Here is a 21,404-nt window from a genome sequence, read left to right on the forward strand (position 1 = left end):
ACAGCAGACTGATGGGTCTTGACTCTTTATCCAGTTTGCCAGTCTGTGTCTTTTAATTGGAGCATTTAGTCCATTTACATTTAAGGTTAATATTGTTATGTGTGAACTTGATCCTGCCATTATGATATTAACTGGTTATTTTGCTCATTAGTTGATGCAGTTTCTTCCTAGGCTCGATGGTCTTTACATTTTGGCATGTTTTTGCAATGGCTGGTACCGGTTGTTCCTTTCCATGTTTAGGGCTTCCTTCAGGGTCTCTTGTAAGGCAGGCCTGGTGGTGACAAAATCTCTAAGCATTTGCTTATCTGTAAAGAATTTTATTTCTCCTTCACTTATGAAACTTAGTTTGGCTGGATATGAAATTCTGGGTTTAAAATTCTTTTCTTTAAGAATGTTGAATATTGGCCCCCACTCTCTTCTGGCTTGTAGAGTTTCTGCCGAGAGATCTGCTGTCAGTCTGATGGGCTTCCCTTTGTGGGTAACCCGACCTTTCTCTCTGGCTGCCCTTAAGATTTTTTCCTTCATTTCAACTTTGGTGAATCTGGCAATTATGTGTCTTAGAGTTGCTCTTCTGGAGGAGTATCTTTGTGGCGTTCTCTGTATTTCCTGAATTTGAATGTTGGCCTGCCCTGCTAGGTTGGGGAAGTTCTCTTGGATGATATCCTGTAGAGTGTTTTCCAATTTGGTTCCATTTTCCCCCTCACTTTCAGGCACCCCAATCAGACGTAGATTTGGTCTTTTTACATAATCCCATACTTCTTGCAGGCTTTGTTCATTTCTTTTTCTTCTTTTTTCTTTTGGTTTCTCTTCTCGCTTCATTTCATTCATTTGATCCTCCATCGCTGATACTCTTTCTTCCAGTTGATCGAGTCGGTTACTGAAGCTTGTGCATTTGTCACGTATTTCTTATGTCATGGTTTTCATCTCTATCATTTCGTTTATGACCTTCTCTGCATTAATTAGTCTAGCTGTCAATTCTTCCACTCTTTTTTCAAGATTTTTAGTTTCTTTGCGCTGGGTACGTAATTCCTTCTTTAGCTCTGAGAGGTTTGATGGACTGAAGCCTTCTTCTCTCATCTTGTCAAAGTCATTCTCTGACCAGCTTTGATCCGTTGCTGGTGGGCTGTGCTCCTTTGCAGGGGGAGATGCGCTCTTATTTTTTGAATTTCCAGCTTTTCTGCCCTGTTTTTTCCCCATCTTTGTGGTTTTATCTGTCTCTGGTCTGTGGTGATGGTGACGTAGTGATGGTGTTTTGGTATAGGTGTCCTTCCTGTTTGATAGTTTTCCTTCTGACAGTCAGGACCCTCAGCTATAGGTCTGTTGGAGATTGCTTGAGGTCCACTCCAGACTTTGTTTGCCTGGGTATCGGCAGCAGAGGTTGCAGAAGATAGAATATTGCTGAACAGCGAGTGCACCTGTCTGACTCTTGCTTTGGAAGCTTCCTCTCAGGGGTGTACTCCACCCTGTGAGGTGTGGGGTGTCAGACTGCCCCTAGTGGGGGATGTCTCCCAGTTAGGCTACTCAGGGGTCAGTGACCCACTTGAGCAGGCAGCCTGCCCCTTCTCAGATCTCAACCTCCGTGTTGGGAGATCCACTGCTCTCTTCAAAGCTGTCAGACAGAGTCGTTCACGTCTGCACAGGCCTCTGCTGCTTTAGCTGTGCCCTGTCCCCAGAGGCGGAGTCTACAGAGACAGGCAGGTTTCCTTGAGTTGCTGTGAACTCCACCCAGTTGGAGCTTCCCAGCGGCTTGTTTACCTACTTAAGCCTCAGCAATGGCGGGCGCCCCTCCCCCAGCCTCACTGCTGCCTTGCGGTTAGATTGCCGCAGACTGCTGTGTTAGCAAGGAGGGAGGCTCCGTGGGCATGGGACCCTCCCGGCCAGGTGTGGGATATATTCTCCTGGTGTGCCGGTGTGCTTACACCGCAGTATTGGTTTGGGAGTTACCCGATTTTCCCGGTGTTGTGTGTCTCAGTTCCCCTGGCTAGGAAAAGGGACTCCCTTCCCCCTTGCGCTTCCCAGGCGAGGCGATGCCTCGCCCTGCTTCAGCTCTCGCTGGTTGGGCTGCAGCAGCTGACCAGCACCGATTGTCCGGCACTCCCGAGTGAGATGACCCCAGTACCTCAGTTGAAAATGCAGAGATCACCGGTCTTCTGTGTCGCTCGCGCTGGGAGATGGAGACTGGAGCTGTTCCTATTTGGCCATCTTGCTCCGCCCCTCTCTTTAGTTCTAATGATATTTGCTTTGTATATCTGGGTGATTTTGTGTCAGGTGCATACATATCTAAAATTGTTATAGCTTCTTGCTGAGTTGACCCCTTTATCATTATATAATGGCATTCTTTGTCTCTCTTCATAGTTTTTCTATTAAAATATATTTTGTCTTATATAAGTTTAGCTAGTCCTGCTCTTTTGTGGTTTCTATTGGCATGGGATATCTTTTCTCTCCTTTTATTTTCAGTTTTTGTGTGTCTTTATAGGTGAAGTGTGTTTCTGGTAGGCAACAGATCAGTGGGTCTTTTTTTTTTTTATCCATTCAGCCATTCTATGTCTTGTTTGGAGAGTTTAGTCTATTTACATTCAGTGTTATTATTTATAAATAGGGACTTACTACTGCCCTTTTGTTATTTGTTTTCTGGTTGTTTTGTGATTCTTTCCTTCCTTTCTTCCTTCCTTCCTTCCTTCCTTCCTTCCTTCCTTTTTGTGAAGATGATTTTCTCTGGTGGTATGGTTTCCTTTCTTGCTTTTTCTTTTTTATGTTTGTGTTGTAGTTTATTGACTTTAGATTACCATGAGGTTTGCAAACAAAATCTTTTAACCCAAGGAGAAACTATTTTATCAGAGCCTAACCCATGCGGGTGTTATGAGAGCTTAACCAGTGTGGAAGAAGGGAAATACCCATCTCTAACCATCTAGCCTTTATAATGGGGGAGGAGAAATATGCAACTCCAGCTCCCTCTAGCCTTCCTTTCTCACATAAGGAAGGGAAAAACCTGAGAAGCACTTGTGAAGGTTACAGCACAGGAGCACTGGCCAAGTAAATGATGGAGACTTATTCATAGCAATATAAAATGCTTCATCTTCTGCCATATCTTATGAGAATTCAACAAGCCTCTTGTATAATAATAGAGGATTATAGTTGAATAGAACTACAAGGTCTAGGCTACATTTGAGAAGAAATTTCAGGGGAAACCCCAAAGTAATGTGGGAGACAAACAACAAGGACACTAGAGGAAATTTTAGTCTCTGACATCTGCAGTTATGATGAACAGTAACATAACCTAACTCTTACCCAGATAAACATAAAACCTCACACTAAAGACCTATTTTTCTCAGTACATTTCCTGATACATCATGTCTGGCTTTAAACAAAAAAATTTAAAAAATTAAAAGACATGCTAAATAAAAGGTAAAACAAAAAGCCTGAAGAATTGGACCAAGCATCAGAACCAGATTTAGATATGGCAGAGATTTGGGGATTTTTAAAATGGAAATTTAAAATAACAGTACCTATTATGTTAATGGTTCTAACAGAAGAGCAAACAACACACAAGAACAAATGGGTATTATCAGTAGAGAGATGAAAACTCTAAGAATCAAAGGGAAATTCTAGAAATCAAAAACTCTGTAAGAAAAATGAAGAATGCCTTTGGTGGACACATCAGTAGACTGGAACCAGCTGAGGAAAGAATCAGTGAGCTTAAGCATCTGTTGATAGATACTTCCTAAACTCAAAAACAAAGACAATAAGGAATGAAAAAATGCAACTGCATATGGGACAATTATAAAAGGTGTAACATGTACAAAATGAGAATACCAGAAAGATATGAGAGAAAGGGATAAAGGGATAAAGAAATATGTGAAGTAATAATGGCTGAGAATTTTCTAAAATTAGTGACATAAACCAAATTGCACATTCAGGAAACTAAGAGAACACCAAGCAGGATTATGTTCACCTTGGCATATCATAATCAAAGTGCCAAAAATGAAAGACAGAGAAAATCTTGAATGCAGTCAGAGGGATAAAAATCCTTATGATTGAAGAAAAAGGTGTAAATTGTATCCAACTTTTTCTTCAGAAACTTTACAAGCAAGAAGAGTGTAGTGAAATATTTAAAGTGCTGAAAGAACAAAACTCCTCCAATCTAGATATCTGTATTCAGCAAAATTATCTTGCAAAAGTGAAGAAATAAAGACTCTCTCAGACAAAAATAATTCGAGGGAACTTGTTGCCAGTAGACCTGCCTTTCAAGAAATGTTAAAATAAGCTCTTCAAAAAGAAGAAAAATGATATAGGTCAGAAACTCAGATCTTCCTAAAGAATGGTAGAGTATTAGTGAAGGAATAATTAAAGGTTAATTATTTTATTTTTCCTTTCCTAATTGATCTGACTTATAGCATTTTCCTAAAATAGTAACAGCAACTATATATTGGATGACTATAGATTATGGGTAAGTGAAATAAATGAGAGCAATGTTATAAGGGACAGGAGAGAGGAATTGAGAATACTGCTATAAGGTACCCACAGTACATGATAATTGACATAGTGTTATTTGAGCCTATACTTGGGTTAGTTGTAAATATATATTTCAAACTCCGAGGCAACCACTAACAAAACTTTTTGAAGTATAATTTATATGCTAAGAAAGGAGAGGAAATGGAATTATATAAAATGCTCAATTAAAACCAGGGAATGTAGAAAAGTGGTGGAAGACAAAAAAAGAAACAAAAGATATGGCAATGATTAGATTAGGAAACAGTTACAAATATGGTGAATATTAATGCAACCATATCAATAAGCGCTTTAACTGTAAATAATCTATATACCAATTAAAAGACTTTGACTATAAATTGTATAAAATAGTAAGAACCAACTATATGTTAGCTATAAGAAATCTTTAAATATAAAGACACAGATAGACTAAAAGTAAAGGTATAGAGAAAGATATACCATGCTAACACTAATCAAAATAAACCTGGAGTGGCTACATTAATATGAGACAAGGCAGACTTTAAAGCAAATAAAATTATTGGGGATAAAGAGAGGCATTACATAATGACAAAGGGGACAGTTTTCCAAGAAGACAAAACAATCCTTAATATGTATGTGCCTAAGAACAAAGCATCAAAATATGGGAGGCAAAAACTGATAGAACTGCCAAGAGAAATAGACAAGTCTCTCATTATATATAGTAGGAGATTTCAACACTTCAACACATTATATGTTTGAGGATAGGGAAACTCAATGTTGTTAAGAAGTCAGTTCTTCCCAAACTGATCTATAGATTCAACACAATCCCAATCAAAATTCCAGCAAAATATGTTGTACATACAGACAAACTGACTCTAGAGTTTAATAGGAGGGCAAAATACCCAGAATAGTCAACACAATGCTGAAGAAGAATAAAGTCAAAGGACTGACACTACTCAAGTTCAGGACTTAATATAAAGCCACAGTAATCAAGGCAGTATAGTATTGGCAAAAGAATGCATGGCTAGATCAATGGAACAAAGTAGAGAGCTCAGAAATAGACCCACAAAAATATACTCAACTGATCTTTGACAAAGGATCAAAGGCAATTCAATGGAGAAAGGATAGGCTTTTTGACAAGTGATGTTAGAACAACAGGATATCCACATGCAAAAAAAAAGTTGGACACAGAACTTAGTTTTCACAAAATTATCACAAAATGGATTATAGATCTAGATGTGAAATGCAAAAGTGTGTAAAGTATCTAGAAAACTAACAGAAAATGTATCCGGATAACCATGGGTTTGGTGATGACTTTTAGATACAACATCAAATGCATGATTCTTGAATGAAAATTGATAAGTTGGATTTCATTATAATTAAAAACTTCTGCTTTTTGAAATACACAATGAAGAGAAAAGAAAATGAACACATTTGGAGAAAATATTGAATAAAAGACTTGTATTGAAAATACACAAAAACTCAGGCTGGGTGAATCCCAGCTCTTTGGGATGCTGAGGCAGGAGGATCACCTGAGGTCAGGAGTTCCAGACCAGCCTGGTCAACATGGTACACCACTAAAAATACAAATACAAAAAATTAGCTGGACATGGTGGTGCACACCTGTAATCCCAGCTAGTCAGGAGGCTGAGGCAGGAGAATTGCTTGAACCCTGGAGGCAGAAGTTGCAGTGAGCCGAGATGGTGCCACTACCCTCTAGCCTGGGCAACAGAGCCAGACTCCATCTCAATAACAACAATAATAAAAGGAAATACACAAAAACTCTTAAAACTCCACAATAAGAAAACAACCCAATTTTTGGCCTGATGTGGTGGCTCATGCCTGTAATCTTAGCATTTTGGGAAGCCGAGGTAGGTGGATAGCCTGAGCTCAGGGGTTCGAGACCAGCCTGGGGAACATGGTGAAACCCCGTCTCTACTAAAGTACAAAAAATTAGCTGGGGATGTTGGTGTGCCTGTAGTCACAGCCACGTGGGGAGACTGAGGCACGAGAATTGCTTTAACCCAGGAGGCAGACACTGCAGTGAGTTGAGATCCTGCCACCACACTCCAGCCTGGATGACAGAGTGAGACTCTGTCTCAGAAAAAAAGAAAGAAAGAAAGAAAAGAACAGATGCCTCACCAAAGAATATATACAAATGGCAAATAAGGAAATGAAAACGTGTTCAGCATCGTATGTCATTAGGGAATTGCAAATTAAAACAATAATAAGCTATCATCACACACTTGGCTAAAATCGAAAGCACTGACAACATCAAATGATGACAAAGATGCAACAGAAACTAGCATTCATTGCTGGTAGGAATGCAAAATGGTATAGCCACTTTGAAAGACAGATGGAAAGTTTCTTACAAAACTAAACATACTTTTGCCATATGATTCAGCAGTCATACTTTTTGGTATATACCCAAGTGAGTTAAAAAATAACTTATGTCCACATAAAACACTGCACTCAAATACTTATATTAATAGCATTGTTATTCTTGCCAAAACCTAGCAGCAACCAAGATGTCTTTCAATAGATGAATGATACACAAATCATGGTCAATGGACTATTACTCAGTGATAAAAAGAAATGAACTATCAAGCTATGAAAAGACATGAATGAACCCTAAATGCATATGACTAAGTGAAAGAAGACAGTTTGAAAAGCCTGTATACTGTATGATTCCCACTATATGACATTCTGTAAAAGGCAAAACTATAGAGACAGTAAAAATATCAGTGGTTGCCAAGGATTTAGGAAGAGGGAGGAAAGAGAGAATGAATAGGGAGAGCACAGGGCATTCTTAAGGTGGTGAAAGTATTTTGTTTGATACTATAATGATAAATACATGATGTAACTCAAAGTGTGTGATGGGCTTAAATGTACAATGTAAAACTATAAATCTTTTTAAAATCTTTGGAATGTCAAGTTAAGTAAGGAATTCTTGGACTTGTCACCAAAATCATGACACATGAAAGGTAAAATTAATAAATTGGGCCTCATCAATATTAAAACTTTGATCTGTGAAAGACAATGTGATGAGGATGGAAAGACAAAGCTGCAGATTTTGAGAATGTATTTGTGAAGCACATATCCAACAAAAGGCTAATATCTATAATGTATAAAGGACTCTCTTTGTCTCAAAAGTCAAATGCAAGAAAACAAACAAGGAAATTAGAATATGGGAAGATATATGAAGACAACAAGGAAAATACACAGAAGTCAAAAGCAATGAAATGATGGCCAATATTACTAGTCATCAAAGAAGTGCAAATTAAAACCACTATGACATACCACTAAACATTTATCAGAATGGCTACAAAAAAAAAATCAGGAATAAAAGAAGGAACCCTATAGGCCCTATAGATTTTAAAATGATGAAGTAGTACTACAAACTGCTCTATGTTCATGAATTTGACAAATTGAGTGTAATGAACAAATACCAAGAAAAACACAAATCAGAAAAATAGAAATAACAAAATTGGAGAGCACACATTTCAATTCAGTTTTGAGGCTAGCATTATCCTGATAGCAAACACAAATAAAGACATTACAGGAAAACAAAATCACAAACTGATACTCCTCATGAATAAAGATACAAAAATCCTCTACTAAAATGTTGGCAAATTGAATCCAGCAATACATAAGAAGAATCATGTATCATGGCCAAGTGGGATTTACTGCAGGAATGTAAGACTGGTTCAACATTCAAAAATCAACCAATGTAATTAACAGTATTAATTCTATTAAGAGGTCAGAGAAGAAATATCATCCCAATAGAACCAGAAAAAGCATTTGACAAAATTTAACACCTATTAATGATTTTTTGAAAAAAATCTCAGCGTGCTAGGAATAGAAGGCAACTCCCTTTGCCTGAGTTACCCACAGCTAACATCATACTGAATGATGAAAGACTAATGCCTCTCTATACAATGAGGAACAAGACAAGGATATTTGCTCCTCCTGCTCTTGTTCAACAGCTTACTGGAAGTCTTATCCTTGTGCAGTAAGTCCGGAAGAAGAAATAAAAGACATCAAGTTTAGAAAGAAAGAAACAAAACTATTTCTATGCTCAAATGACATGGTTGTCTCTACAGAAATCCTCAACAAGTCTACAAAGAAACACCTAGATATGATAAAGGAGCTTAGCAAGTTTTCAGGATACAAAGTCAATAAATCTAAAAAGTCAATTTTATTTTATTAAAAAGTCAATTTTATTTCTATATATTAAAAAACAACAATTAGAATACAATATTGAAAGAACAGTACCAAAATACTGAAATGTATAGATTTAAATCTAACGGAATGTGTGCAGAATCTGTATGCTAAAAACTATAAAACACAATGAAAGAACATTCTTAGCAAACTATCACAAGAAGAGAAAACCAAACACCGCATGTTCTCACTCATAGGTGGGAACTGAACAATGAGCTCACTTGGACTCGGGAAGGGGAACATCACACACTGGGGCCTATCATGGGGAGGGGGGAGGGGGGAGGGATTGCACTGGGGAGTTATACCTGATATACATGATGAATTGACGGGTGCTGACGAGTTGATGGGTGCAGCACACCAACATGGCACATGTATACATATGTAACCTGCACGTTATGCACATGTACCCTAGAACTTAAAGTATAATAAAAAAGAAATAAGGACATTGATATCGTTTGGCTGTGTTCCCACCCAAATCTAATCTTGAACTGTAGCTCCCATAATTTCAACATGTTGTGGGAGGAACCTCTTGGGAAATAATTGAATCATGTGGGTGGTTTCCCCCATACTGTTCTTGTGGTAGTGAATAAGTCTCATGAGATCTAATGGTTTTATAAGGGGTTTCCCTTTTCACTTGATTCTCATTTTCTCTTTTGTCTGCTGCCATGTAAGACATGCCTTTTGCCCTCCACCATGATTGTGAGACCTCCCCAGCCACGTGGAACTGTGAGTCTATTAAATCTTTTTCCTTTCTAAGTTACCCAGTCTTCGGTGTGTCTTATTTAGCAGTGTGAGAACAGACTAATACAGTAAACTGGTACCAGGTAGCGGGCACTGCTGTAAAGATACCCAAAAATGTGGAAGTGACTTTGGAACTGGTAACAGGCAGAGGTTGGAACAGTTTGGAGGGCTCAGAAGATAGGAAAATGTGGGAAAGTTTGGGACTTCCTAGAGACTTGGAGGGCTCAGAGACAGGAAGATGTGGGAAAGTTTGGCACTTCCTAGAGACTTGTTGAATGGCTTTGACCAAAATGCTGATAATGATATGGACAATGAAATCCAGGCTGAGGTGGTCTCAGATAGAGATGAGGAACTTGTTGGCAACTGGAGTAAGATCACTTTTGGTATGTTTTAGCAAAGAGACTGGTGGCATTTTGCCCCTGCCCTAGAGATTTGTGGAACTTTGAACTTGAGGGAGATGATTTAGGGTATCTGGTGGAAGAAATTTCTAAGCAGCAAAGCAAAATGTGACTTGGGCACTGTTAAAAAGCATTAAGTGTTAAAAGGGAAACAGAGCATAAAAGTTTGGAAAAATTGCAACCCAACAATACCAAAGAAAAGAAAAACCCGTTTTCTGAGGAGAAATTCAAGCTGGCTGAAGAAATTTTCATAAGTAATGAGGAGCCAAATGTTAATTACCAAGACAATGGGGAAAATGTCTCCAGGGCATGTCAGATGTCTTCACAGCATCCTCTCTCATCACAGGCCTGGAGGCCTAGGAGGAAAACATGGTTTTGTGGGCTGGGCCCAGGGCCTTGCTGCTTTGTGCAGTCTCAGGACTTGTTGCCCTGCATCCCAGCCCTGGCTAAAAGGGGCTGATGTAGACCTCAGGCTGTTGCTTCAGAGGATGCAAGTGCCAAGCTTTGGAGGCTTACGCATGGTGTTGGGCTTGCAGGTGCACAGAAGTCAAGAATTGAGGTTTGGAAACCTCTGCCTAGATTTCAGAGGATGTATGGAAATGCCTGTATGTCCAGGAAGAGATGTGCTGCAGGGGCAGAACCCTCATGGAGAATGTCTGCTAGGGCAGGGCAGAAGGGAAATGTGGGGTGTGAGTTCCCACACAGAGTCCCCACTGGGGCACTGCCTAGTGGAGCCGTGAGAAGAGGGCTACCATCCTCCAGACCCCAGAATGGTAGATCTATCAATAGGTTGCATCATGCACCTGGAAAAGCTGCAGATACTCAATGCCAGTCCATGAAAGCAGTCAGGAGGGAGGCTATACCCTGCAAAGATACAGGGGTGGAGCTGCCCAAGACAATGGGAACCCACCTCTTGCATCAGTGTGACCTGGATGTGAGACATGGAGTCAAAGGAGATCATTTTGGACCTTTAAGATTTGACTGCCCTGCTGGATTTCGGACTTGCATGGGGCCTGTAACCCTTTTGTTTTGGCCAGTTTCTCCCATTTTGAGTGGCCATATTTACCCAATGCCTGTACCCCCATTGTATCTAGGAAGTAACTAACTTGCTTTTAATTTTACAGGCTTATAGGCAGAAGGGACTTGCCTTGTCTCAGATGAGACTTTGGACTGTGGACTTTTGGGTTAATGCTGAAATGAGTTAAGACTTTGGGGGACTGTTGGGAAGGCATGATTAGTTTTGAAATGTGAGGACATGAGATTTGGGAGGGGCTAGGGAGAGAATGATATGGCTTGGCTGTGTCCACACCCAAATCTCATCTTGAATTTTAGCTCTCATAATTCCCACGTGTTGTGTGAGGGACCTGGTGGGAGATAATTGAACCATGGGGGCGCTTCCCCCATACTGCTCTTGTGGTGGTGAATAAGTCTCACGAGATCTAATGGTTTTATAAGGGGTTTCCCTTTTCACTTGGCTCTCATTTTCTTTCTGTTATCTAGCTACTGCATGCCTTTTTTTGTTTGTTTGTTTTTGCCATCCTCTGCTACTCTTTTCTTCACTATGCTTCAGTGACACAAAAATGTTTGTACTTCCTCCTACACACCACATTCTTTCTGCTCTTTCTGCTCTTTCTGTCTTTGCTTAAACTGTCCTTTTGCCTGACCTACTTTTTCTTTAAGGCTTGGCCTAGGACACTTTCTCTGAGCTCTCTGGGCTGGAATAGGGGCCCTCTCTTTGCTGTCTCATAATATCCTGCACTATAACTCTATATTGCATTACAGGAATCTGTTTGATCAACTAAATTGTGTAGCCTTTTAAGACTTGAACTTTTCTGTTATTCATCTTTGTATTCACAACATTTAGCACACAACTTGTTATTCAACAAATGTCAAATGAATTGAATGAGTGGTTGTTTATTTTACTTCGAGAAGCTGATTTATAAGAGTAACTGAACCCTTAACAACTTTCATTATTCTGTAACAGGTCTCATTTCTTGGACATTAAGGGATATAAAGCATAAGATAGTGGCTTCGAAATTAAGGTTGTGAACACTACTGTTCTAAATGGCAATAAGAGTAAAAACTCAATTAAGAAAGTATTTTCACCTCATATATTTTTCTAAGAACTTGGTTTAGCAGCCTGGTCAAATAACTGGTATTGCTCCATAAACAGTCTATTCTGAAGCTTAGGTGATCCACTGTACAAATCAACATTTATTGAGTACATTATCTAGAAACTAGGAATACAAAGAAAAACAAGATTAATTCTCAAAGGAGTTCACACTTTCCTGGTGATTAAGAGAAATGAGCAAATTTTGAAGATTTTCTGATTTTGGCTATGGGGTAGGGAGGCAATGTTGATAGATTTTTTTTCCTTATTGTATGCCTATTTAGCATTAATGTGTTTCTAGCTACAGACCCACCACAATAAATCAATGCTTTGGTCAGGAGGAAAACAGCCAGGGATTATGGATGTATCAGAAAAAAATTTAGACTCTTCTGGAAAAGCAAACAAAAATCCCCCACAAACCAAAAACAAAAACAACTCCCCACCTCAGCAACCTTAGAACTCATGTCTTATAGATAGTGAGTCAGTAATATTACCTTTTTGGATGAAGGACAGTTTCTGATTAATCAGAGATTATAGTGACAAAGAAATGCTGGTTTTTCTAATGAAAGCCCCAAATTAAACTACAAATATTAGAGTCTCTGGTTTGGACGTTTTTGAGGGGTATGAGTTATTTCCCAGGGTTGAAACAGTCATCATAAACTCCATGTGGAAGAAATACAGAAGATGAATAATTATTTGACTCCTTTTTTCTAAAAGACAATTATTCAGCTCTGTAACTAGTCGTTACATTTCTCTTTCAATTAGGTCAAGTCTCTGCAGAACAACCAAAACACACATTCATTCATTTTGCCAATAAACTTGCAGAATGGTTGCATAATCTTTTCATTTTCTAGTCCTCTAATTTTGAAGAAAATAAGGTTATTATATACCAGACAATTTTTTCCATTAAAATGTATTTCTTTAAAAATATAATTTATGCCAAGTCAAACAATCTGTCTCTATCAAACAGGCAATTTGATTTATAATATATTTCTTTATTAGAACAAGAAATCAATTGGACTTTTTATTTAATTAGTTCTAAATAAAACTACTGGGACTCTTTCAAAACTTACCTTTATTTTTATGTTGGCTGTGCATAGGGAATTTTTATTAAATCTCTTTTTAAAAGTGTACTTTTAAGGTAAGGAAGAAAGTTTCATTCTGGTAGCCATCCTTAGTTCCTATGTGTAAAGATTACCATTTAAATCCCTTATTGTTACCCAAGTTCAAACAGCTATGCCAGCATATCAGACAGTGACATCTTCCCTCCCATATAGCCTCCAAAGCAACTGTGGCTCCTCATCACTTGCCCACCATCTTTCTACCATCATTTATAGTTCTTGAAGTCCTGGGAGGACTACCACATGAAATTCTGAGTTTCTGAAAATTGACATGCAATATGTATAGTGAATTTTTTATTGTTAATAAGAAATTAACATAGAATAGATACATAGCTTGGGGGAGGGGTGGTGGAAGTATAATGCAAAACTATAGTCAGTGACCGAGGTCTGATAAGGAGAGGAGAGAATGATGTGTCAGCTGGGGTTCACTGAATTCAACAGAAACCATGCTACATGTTTAAACTGGAGATTTAATATAGAAAAATGTTAACATAGGTGTTAGAAAGCTGAAAGAGCACAATGGGATATAGAAATAACCATTCAGATAATAGTAACACTTTTTAATTAAAATAATACAGAAAAGAAGAACAAATGATAAACTAGTTAATATACTCATAACAATCAAGGAAGTAATATGCATAGCTGCTACATTTTTGTTTCTATAACTGATCACAAGGCCATAGTTGATCTTTCTAATGTCTTCCTTCTATTATCCTTTCCATGTTTGCTTTACTGTCAGACAGAAAATCAGTTCATTGAGTCTACATGGTGAGATGATCCCAAACTTAATTCCTGAAGGATATGAGTCCTTAGTAGTCCTTTCTTATTTGCATTACTCTGGTTTTTAAATTCATTTTTAATATTGGATATCCAAATATGAAAAGGTGCCCCAGAGACTCCCTTGAGATTTAGATATAGCCCCCCATTTTGTAGAAGCAACCCAAATTTCCCTTGATAGTAGGGATAGATCACCCTCATCCTTATCTGCCTTTTGGCTCAGTGGTATGAGGATCCTCAAATGAACAGGTGATCACCTCAGCTTCCAATTAAATGGAAATATCGTCTTCTCAAGTGGAAGCATTTCTTCCTTGGGATCTTAGACTTCTAAGCCAGCAGAACACAAAGTTATGTTATTAGATGTAAGAGAAATAGGATCTACTCTAATTGCCACCTGTCGTGATTCCTGGATCCATGTATTTTTGGCTATGGAAGAAAAAGCCATGTGTTTGTGACTGGTTCAAAGCATATTTCACATCTTGTAGAATAGAGTACTAATTTTTCCAGGTGTTTTTGTCCAACTAGCACTGTAACTTTCAACTAGTGCTGTAGTCTTCAGTAGGTCATTGCATTCAGGTAAAGCATTATTAGTTTTCTATTGCTTTCAAACAAATAATCACAACTTAGAGGCTTTAAATAGTACCCATTTATTAGCTCACCATTCTGTAGATCAGAAAGCTGGCAGGGAATGACTGAGTTCTCTGTTCATGGTGTCACAGGCTGAAATCAAGGTGTTGGCTGCACTGAATTCTCAGCTGGAGGCTCTGGGGAAATTTCTACTTTCAAGCCCATTCTTGTTGTTGGAAGAATTCAGTCTCTGCAGCTGCAGCTATAATACTGAGGTCCCTATTTCCTTGCTGGCTATGAGCCTGAGGGTGTTCTGAGCCCATAGGGGCTGCATGAATTCCTTACCATGTGGTTCCCTGTATCTTCAAGTCAGCAACTACATGTTGAATCCTCATATTTTGAATCTCTGACTTCCTCTACTGCCACCAGTGGTAGAAAACTCTCTGCTTTTAAAGGGGGTAATTAGGTTTTTATCTTTTTTAAAACCTTGCTTTTATCTTTTTCTTAAAGGCAGCCATGCCATATAACATAAGTAATTATAGGAGTAAAATCCATCATAGTCACAGTCCTGGAGACTATACAGGGTGTGTACACCAGGAAGTGGGAATTGGGAGATTTCTTAGAATTCTGCCTACCACAAAAGGCAAATCCATATCTAGAGTTTCTATTCTAGTTAGAGATATTGCTGCTTTTTTTCCTGATGAAAATGGTCTCATATAATCACCTGCTTGCTGATTCAACTGAGGAATGATGCCATGTTGGGAACTCAACATTGGTTTCTGCTGTTGGCAAGTTAGGCACTCAGTAATGGTGGTAGCCAGATCAGCATCAGTGAGAAACAAGTCCATGTTGTTGTACCCATCTATAACCTCCATTTCCGCCAGCATGGACATTATGTGCATAAGCTCATTGAGCAAGTATCTGGGTGTCTGGTGAAAAGGCAGACTGAAATCCATAGGACAGGCTATCTTGACCTTGACCATCTACTATTGGGAAACTTCATCTACATAATTTTCTCCAAGATCTCCTTATCACCAATCTACCAATCATGTGTTTTCTAGGCCCCTGATCATTTAAGTCAAAATATTAGCCCACTGTCCACAAATCAGTTTAGATCAATACTTCTGACCACTTCTCCATCCAGGAAGAGTAGAAAAGCTAAAGTACTGATGAAAGTTCTGGCCACTGAAAGGATTTCCCTTCACCTCTGTTTTTCAAGAGGCACTCTTATAACCAGGGACATAATGCTACAGCAGTCTGTTTCTGGTTTGACAGAATAACATGGAGAATCATCTGTAAGCCAAGCCCTAATTTATTTTCCTCAGTCAACTGGAAATAGATAATTTTCCATGAGGCCATAGTGTGTGTGTTAAGGGAGAGTTGGCAATGCAGTGGAGTCTGAGCCAACTTATCTGTACCTTCAGGACCCACTGGGACTTACATACAATTTTCTCCTGATGATGAAATGCTGCCTTGCATATCCAAACTTATAGCTTGATGGATCAGATAACATCCAGTTTGGGCAGCTTAGGTCATATGGCTACTTTTTGGCCTGTGGTTTGGGTATTTGGTCTCTACCAGAGCTGAGTAGCAAAGTAGGAGTTGTTTCTTGAAAGGAGATTGGTTATCTGTGGGGCACTTGGTTTTGCTTAAGGCTGTAGTTATCTTGTTGGTCTATGCAGCATTCTTATTTACCACAGACACTTATAGTATCATTGGATCTTATGGGTCATAAGGCTCAAGTAGCAAAGCAGCTTGGACAGCAGTATGGTTGCTTTGGGGACTTCTCTTGCTTGGGATAACAGCCTTACAGGTTACACAATAAATTGGCAGGAGCAGCACATTCAAATGTGGTATATATATATGTGTGTGCATATATATGTGTATATATACATATATACATATATACACACATATATATACCACATTTAAGAATATATATATTCTCTCTCTCTCTCTCTCTCTCTCTCTCTATATATATATATATATATATATATATATATATATATATATATATTCTCTCAAATCCAAAGCATTGTGCCTTTTTCTTTGTTATAGGAGATGCTAGGTACAGCAACTTGTGTTTCATTTTGAATGAGATATATTGTCATGCCTCAGGCCACTGGACCCCTAAAAACTGAGAAGACAAGCCCACGTGGGATTGGTGTTTGAGCTTCTGAAGAGGGAACTCCAGTTTAACACCCAAACCTTTGTACAGGAGCACCTGGCAACTATTGTCCAGATTTCTGAGTAGGATGACCTATGGATGGGGTTTGGACTTTTGGTGGCAGGTGCCCTGTATTAGGGTTCTCTGGAGGGACAGGATTAATAGGATAGATGTATATATGAAAGGGAGTTTATAAAGGAGTATTGACTCACAGGACTGCAAGGTGAAGTACCGCAATAGGCCATCTGCAAGCTGAGGAGCAAGGAAGCCAGTCTGAGTCCCAAAAGTTCCAAAGTAGGGAAGCTGACAGTGCAGCCTTCAGTCTGTGGTTGAAGGTCCAAGAGTGCAAAAGCTGAAGAACTTGGAGTCCGATGTTCTAGGGCAGGAAGCACCCAGCACAGGAGAAAGATGAAGATTGGAAGACTCACAGTCTAGTCCTTCCACATTCCTCTGCCTGCTTTTATCTTAGCCATGCTGGCAGCTGATTAGATGGTGCCCATCCAGACTGAGGATGGGTTTGTCTCTCCCAGCCCACTGACTCAAATGTTCATCTCCTTTGGCAACACCCTCACAGACACACCCAGGAACAATACTTTGCATCCTTCAATCCAATCAAGTTGACATTCAAATAGTAACCATCACAAGTCCAGTGGTCAGCTGGAATGGGAATCTGGGAAATGTAGATTGCAGAATCCATGTCCCACCTTCACAAAACAATTTATAAAGGAATAAATGTGGGACTGAATGATGATAATTGAATAGCCATCATTAATGTAAATGTCTTATGTTAATAAGGGAGAAGCATAGATTCTTTTTCATATTTTTCAGAGAGGATTTATAATGCAGCATAATGTCCCTCTAGCATTACTCAAGCAGTGTGTCCCATCTACTGTTACTTTATTTTGAAGGTTCTGCTCTTATTATTTCTCCCTAGCTTAGTTAAATTCCCCTTAGTTATTCACCTCTAACTACCTGCCTAGGTCTTCAGCCTAGTGAACAAGTTTCAACTTTCCTTTATAAATGGGCACCTTCTTCCTATAGTGAAGTTTATACCTGCCAAAATAATGTGACTAATCATAATACCTTAAACATTCAAATGAGTGATATTTCCAAGCAACTGAAGATTTTTTTTGCTACACATTTTTTTGCCCTGTGGCTCTTTATCAGTAGTTTTATAGCCTCAGTAGAGGTATAGATACAGATTAAATTAAGTTTTCTAATTGGAATAGTCTAGATTATGTTACAGTAATAAAAATCTCTCAAATTTCAGTGGCTTAATCCAGAAAAGCTTATTTCTTGTTGATACTAGATGTTGAACATGAATTGATGGGGAGCTCTGCTTATTGCAATCAGGGATCCAGTTTGATGGAGGCTCCATCTCAACATGCTTCTATAACTAAGGCTGTTGAAATGGAGCACAGCAAAATGCACACCAGCTCTTATTCCTGCCCAGAAGTGGCATGTTATTTCCTTTTGCATCTAGTTGGCCAATGTAGGCCACATGTTAGGCCTAATTTGAAAATGGGTGAGTAAGTTCAATGGTACCATCTTTCTAAAATAAATGAAATTTGTATACAGTTTTAATGAATACCTACATTTTCTTGTTTAACTTATGACAATAATCTTGAAGGCCAAGGCAGGTGCCTGGAATTTTTGTGGAAAAAAGGGGGAGGGATTGAATGTCAAAAGTCTAAAAGACTGTGGACTCAGCATGAATTTAGCATAAGAGTTGGTTACCACTGATAGAGAAGATGAAATTGATATTGAGATAGAATAAAAAGATGAAAATGAGAGTTAGTTTTTGGTTTGCATTCTTATACACAATGAGGATATGGGATTCTTGTATCCTGCCCCCTCCAAGTTGAGAGGATTGATAAAAACACAGGTAAGTTTGATTGGATCCAGAATACAGGTGATCTGGGTCATGATTTTCTGGCAACTGTCCTAGAGATCAGTGTAGCATGGTGCTGATAGGGAAGAGAGTATTGGCTGAGAGGTTTGGCAGGATAGGCAGCCTCACTGAGTCACAAGCATTCCAGCTTGGTGTGGTAAAGCTGCCCAGGATTTTTCTGCATGTTAGTGTGGTTGTGGGGGGCACTAAATTGCTGAGAGGAGTCTGATATCAGACTTGGACATAGAATACATGGATAGACCTAATGATCAGGTGTCATTGGTGAGTGGGCAGACATCAAAGTTGCCAGCACACCTTTGAAGAAGACCAAATGACATGGGGTATAACTAAGCAGGGGCCAGTGAAGACAAAGGATGGTTTTTGGATCACGTGTCCCATATCTCCCTGATACTAAAATCGTATTTATATATGTCCCTTCCTTCACCTTCTCCAAGAACTTAGATCATCTCCTTTCATCACTAGCTTCTTTAATCACTCTGAACCAGATGTAAGAAGAAGGGGAAGAGGGAGCTTAAGAAACATTATAGGATTACCAGTACCTTATAAGCCTAACATATATCCTCCCTGAATATACATATTTTTCCCTTCAGAGGAACCCCTTTGGTTCCTTGGAATTAACCATCCCTTGGACATAGGTGGCATATAAAAATAGGAGCAAAATTCCTAGGTCATAAATTTAGGTATCTTGTAAAGAATGAAGAACTGAGGGTAAGAAAAATCTGAAAGCAATTGAATTAGCAAGGTTAAGTTTTATGCCATTAATGAAACTGGAGAACTAGAAATCTAGATTCTGTTTAGTTTTAGAAAAGTAAATGAAATTTCATGTTCACATACTTGAGTTCTGTAACTGTGTGCATTTTTAGCCACTTTATATACACTGTGTGGATTACTATGGATATTACCACACATGATCTTATAAAATAAACAGGGTATGTGTTACTTCCCCCATTTTATACAATTTGTAGAGAGGTAATCTATGGCTCAGAGAATGTAAAGGACTATGCCATGGACATAAAGCTATAAGTGCTAGAGACTAGACCAGCTCTTAGACACTGAGATGCCTTCCATTGGACTACCAGCTTCTCAGGAGCAGATAGAATATTACTCATCTATCTTTAATGTTGGTTAACATATATTTTTGCCATTATAGGAAATACTTATTCAATTAACTTTGGGAGAATTTAGACAAAATAACTTATTGCCTGGAAATGTTTGAGGAGGTCATGTCATGTAAGATAGTAATTAGATATTTGCCTAGTCCATGGTATATGTAATGATGATATAAGAAGACTGCATATATAATTGGCATATTTTCATTGTCTCTATTCCCGCTTCTGCTATCCTATTTCAGGCCCTATTATTCTCACTTTAGGTAAGGTAAACTCACAGGCCACCCTTTCTCTATCCTCTTCCATTCTTCTCTCTATCCTGTACCTCTTCCATAAATTCCCTATACACTGTTGTCAATGTATCCCCCTAAAACTACAATTTTAATCATATAACTTTATAACCCTGCTCCTAAATTCCAGTTGTTCCCACAATTCATCTATGTAAAGTTTAAAATCCTTTGTTTAGCAAACCATTTCCAATTTTACTTGAAATTACTTTTCTAGTGTTATCTTCAGAACATATATGCCATTTATACCAAATTCTACTACTTATGTTTCCACCAAACAAAAGTTAAGATCCAGTATTATGTAAGATGATATAATGATTTTTTTTCAAAAAATTTAATCTCTCTTCTCAATAAAGGGTGTTTCTTTATATTTCTCATTTAACTTTCTTCATATTTCACTATATAGGTAGCAGAAAAAAGTTAAACACTTCAACTGAGATGTAGAAAAAATAATGCACATACATTTATTTGCATTATTTTTTCTGCATCTTAGTTGAAGTGTTTGAAGTTGAAATAATATACCAGCGTAATTCAGAGGCTTACAAATAACGCAATTTTACTTTTAAAAAACAGTGTAAATTCCTCTGGCCTTAACATGTTTTTGTAAAGAAAAATAACAATACTCTGAAATAAGTGAAACATTCTTTTTCTATGGAGATGTACTAGGTTTTCTGTTGACTTTTACTCTATCACATTTCTGTGTGTACTCCTCCCCAGATTTGAGCATTTCCTCATACAGGTTTAATAATTTGTCTAGAGAAGATTTATTTCCAAAACTTAATGAACGTTAGACTTGGAAAACCATTTGTCAATTCAGTGGTGAAATGATGGCACTCTCAATGTTTTGCAAATTTTCTTTCACCTTATCTTAAATTTCTTTGAATTACTAGTGAGGTGATTTTGCTATGCCTGTGAGCTGAGTTGCTCTTAAACAACAACAACAATAACAAATAAAACTAAAAGTATACTGTAATTTTATGGATTTTAGAAGAGCTCAAAATTTGCTTCTTTTATTTCCTCTCTACAATAATTATATTTAAGGCATTTTTCCCTGTCAGATGATCTCAGTAGTGGGTACCTTCAAAAGCACAGAAGGATAGATTTCTATATGCTTTGACTTATAAGTATGGATAGGTTATTTTTCTCTATACATCTATCAACAGTTGAAAAGATGAATAAATTCTGGTACATTTATAACTGAAATACTATAAAGCAAGGAGTATGAATCAATCATTCTTTTTTTTTTTATTATACTTTAAGTTCTAGGGTACATGTGCATAACATGCAGGTTTGTTACATATGTATATCTGTGCCATGTTGGTGTGCTGCACCCATCACCTCGTCAGCACCCATCAATTCATCATTTATATCAGGTATAACTCCCCACTGCAATCCCTCCCCCCTCCCCCCTCCCCATGATAGGCCCCAGTGTGTGATGTTCCCCTTCCCGAGTCCAAGTGATCTCATTGTTCAGTTCCCTCCTATGAGTGAAAACATGCGGTGTTTGGTTTTCTCTTCTTGTGATAG

Source organism: Piliocolobus tephrosceles, chromosome Y, assembly GCF_002776525.5.
Source record: "Piliocolobus tephrosceles isolate RC106 chromosome Y, ASM277652v3, whole genome shotgun sequence".
Lineage (NCBI taxonomy): Eukaryota > Metazoa > Chordata > Mammalia > Primates > Cercopithecidae > Piliocolobus > Piliocolobus tephrosceles.